Raw genomic sequence first — 4,013 nt, forward strand, 5'->3', positions numbered from 1 at the left:
AACAGTACTTTTAAACAGTATTAAATCTGGTCACGTGGTCTTTTTTCTAAGAACTAGAATGGCCGCCATTTTTCTCTCGATTCATTCTTATTTTCGACGTTAACCACGATAGAAACACCACAATAATCTCTGGAAAAACTATGACACCCATAAAATTAAGTTGTTTGCACCCTGGAGTTCTTCTCGCGTATTAAATATCTTTTTCTTGAATAGTCAAAAAGTAGACATCCGTTTTCAACGGAAGTAGTTGCAATGAAAATAATTATGTGTCAAACTGGAACATGCAGACGATTTAAGCATGCAACAAAGGATTATTTAACATTTTTTTATCAGCGAAACGTTACAGATATGATGGACAGGCATAGATTATCATCGTTATTTTGTCAAAAACTATGTGAAGAATATTCTGGAAACAAAAGGATAAGATTTCACAGATCATAACCGTATAAATGGGTTGGTGTTTAGTTTTCTAAATAAAACACAGCTTATTGTATGTTTATAACTAGGAGATCACTCGCTTAAAGAATAAAAGGAAAAGAAAACATCTCAAGTAGGCCTACAGTTAAGTTCACCAAAACATTAAAAGGTAAGGAGAGTAAAGTTATTAATACTCTTAGTTTACTTAGTTTATTTTGTTACAGTTAGATTTAGTTGACAATATCAGATCATCACAGTATTTTGTTCGCGGTAATGAAATAAAAACACATGGGTTTGTGAGTAACAGTAAAAATATCACCCCTTGTGAAAATACTGTTAACCTGGGCTACGCCTCGGGTAACAGTATTTTCCTCGGGATGAAATTTTTACTGTTACCTACACAGCCACTTGTCATTAATATATTACTTATAACTGGTATTTAACGTAATTTTTTATCAGTAGATGGTTTGTACATCGAATCTTTCGTTTCCGTTGTTGTTGCTAAAGAATTATTTTAGAAATAGAAAACTAGTAATACATTTATTACATTTTGAGTTTTTATTACATTTCAGGTTGTCTACTGAATTGTTATAACTTTTTGGCAGTTCAACCGGTTTTGTAATAAAATTGTTTTACTGTTACTCCTACATTTTCATTTATATCAAACAATCAATATTTCTTATAACCGATGTTTAACGTTTTTTTTTATTAGTAGTTGGTTTGTTCATCGGTTCTTTCGCTTTCGTTGTTGATGTTAAAGTATTAATTAAGAAATAGACAACCTTCAAAAAGTTTATAACATTTTGTGTTTTTATTACATTTCAGGTTGTCAACCCTATTGTAATAACTTTTTTGCAGTTCAACCGGTTTTGTAATAAAATTTTTACATTTGACTTTTACTGTTTCTCCTACATTTTGTTTTATATCAAACAATCAACATTACTTATAACTGGTATTTAACGTTATTTTTTTATTAGTAGATGGTTTGTGCATCGGTTCTTACGTTTCCGTTGTTGATAAAGAATTATCTTAGAAATAGAAAACTATTAAAAAATGTATAACATTTAGATTTTGTATTACATTTCAGTTTATCTACTGAATTGTAATAACTTTTTGGCAGTTCAACCGGTTTTGTAATAAAATTGTTACACTTGAATTTTAATGTTACTCCTACTTTTTCCATTATATCAATTAATCAACATTACGTATAACACATCTTTAACGTTATTTCTGATAAGTAGAAAGTTTGTTCATCGGTTCTTTCGCTTTCGTTGTTTCGAAAAGTTTATTACATTTCGTGTTTTTGTTACATTTCAGGTTGTCAACTCAATTGTAATAACTTTTTGGCAGTTCAACCGGTATTGTAATAAAACTGTTACACTTAAATTTTACTGTTACTCCTACATTTTCCTTTATATCAAACAATCAACATTACTTATAACTGGTATTTTACATTTTTATTTTATTAATAGATGGTTTTTACATCGGTTCTTTCGTTTCCGTTGTTCTTGTTGGTAAAGAATTATTTAAGGAATAGAAAACTAGTAAAAATTTATTACATTTTGAGTTTTTGTTACATTTCAGGTTGTCTACTGAATTGTAATAACTTTTTGGCAATTCAACCGGTTTTGTAATAAAATTGTTACACTTAACTTTCACTGTTACACCTCCATTTTCATTTATATAAAAAATCAACATTTCTTATAACTGACTGATGTTAAACGTTATATTTTCATTAGTAGTTGGTTTGTTCATCGTTTTTTTCTTTGTTGTTGTTGTTGTTGGAAAAAGACAACTTTCAGAAAGTTTATTACATTTTGAGTTTTATTACATTTCAGGTTGTCAACTCAATTGTAATAACTTTTTTGAAGTTCAATCGGTTTTGTAATAAATTTTCTATACACCAAGCAAGCAAATTTTCTTTATTGCTATTATATCGTAAGTTAAGATGATCTTCAAAAAAAATATATTATTTGGTGGTTGTACAGAATAGAAAATGAAAATGTTACGTATCAGATAGTTTGTTACATTTCACAATGTCATTACGCTTCAGATTGTTTATTTAAGGTACTATATGGACACCTTTTTTCTGGAATTGTATTAAGATTGTTCCATTTGAATGAACGTCATCCTTCCATTATTTATTCATTTTATCAATAAATTAACATTACTGTTACCTTAAAATCAATTTCTCAATGGTATCGTAGGAATAAAATGTATGTCAAGTACTTTAAAGAATGCAGGTTGTCATTAACTTTATGATACCATTTCTGCTCTTCAAATTTGAAATGTATTTTCTTTTAGTTTTAATTCGTTTCCATGTTAAGCTTTATAAAAAATTCTGATGTCCAAATTCCAAGTCCAAATTCGTTTTTTTAAACACCATGTATGTGAAAGACACTTTTCTTGCCACATTTTCTTGAGTTTTGACCGTTTATTACATTTTCGGGTTTTATTACAATTCAGGTTGACTACCTAAATGTAATAATATTTTTGCATCCTAACCAGTTTTGTAATAATTTTATTACAATTCCGGTTTTATTACAATTCAGGTTGTAACAGACCCCTAGAGATCATTAACAACAGTGCAAACGACTTTTATCTAAAGGCTCGATTTGATTTCATCCATTTGTTTTGGGTGTTTTTTTCCATTACTCTTAACTAAAAGACCCCCTATTTTACAGCGACAAAGAATGAATATTTAAAGTAGAGCAGATAATTTTCTTAAGCTTTGCATGGTAAAATGGATTTTATTGAAGAAAAAAATGATAAAAACAACGAAGTTCACTATCCTACTTGTTAACCTTTCTAATTAAAGTGCTCTTTTAAAAACTTTTCTTTGGGAATTAACTAAAAACTGCCAAAATTTGCTAAAATTCTATGAGAAAGATTAATAATATCTGTCATATGTTGCGGTTCGGACCGGAATATCCGTCCCGAGGGGACCCGCCCATTGGGCGGTAACGAGGCTTGCCGAGTTACCGCCCATGGGCGGGTTCCCGAGGGACGGATATTCCGATCCGAACCGCAAACATATGTCAGATATTTTTTCTTGCATATTCTGCCATATTATTTCATATTTAAAATGGTTTACCTCAATGCGATATATGTTCATGAAAATTAAAGTCATTTCATCCATTACTATTTTCTTACAATAGCGTATGAACTTACAACTTAAATAACAACAGTGAAATGACGTCATCATAAGCACATATTTCCCTTCTAAAATGACGTCAATTTAACGCGGTTCATCCATAAAGTGCGGTAAAATGACGTTGTTGTTTGGCACGCGACTCATCTGGAACCCCCCATGCCAGATGAAATTTCCGGCATGGGTAAAACTCACGGAAACGCCAGTCTGCTATGCAAGAATATATTATATCGTCGATTAAGTGAAATGATTTAAAATTTAATCGATTTATGTCCATGTCCCTTTCTTGGATAGATCTGTATTAAACGTTGCATGACGATTGAAAGTGAAGTAACAATAAAAAATGAAAGAAAGAAAAGTATCGGCATGTTGCACGGTGAAATTTTCTGCAAAAAAATGCATTAAAAAGGTCCCGATGGTTGAACTTAATGCATCATTTTTACCC

The sequence above is a fragment of the Ruditapes philippinarum genome, unplaced genomic scaffold (genome assembly GCF_026571515.1).
Source record: "Ruditapes philippinarum isolate M1 unplaced genomic scaffold, ASM2657151v2 ctg4878_1_1_1_1, whole genome shotgun sequence".
Taxonomy (NCBI): domain Eukaryota; kingdom Metazoa; phylum Mollusca; class Bivalvia; order Venerida; family Veneridae; genus Ruditapes; species Ruditapes philippinarum.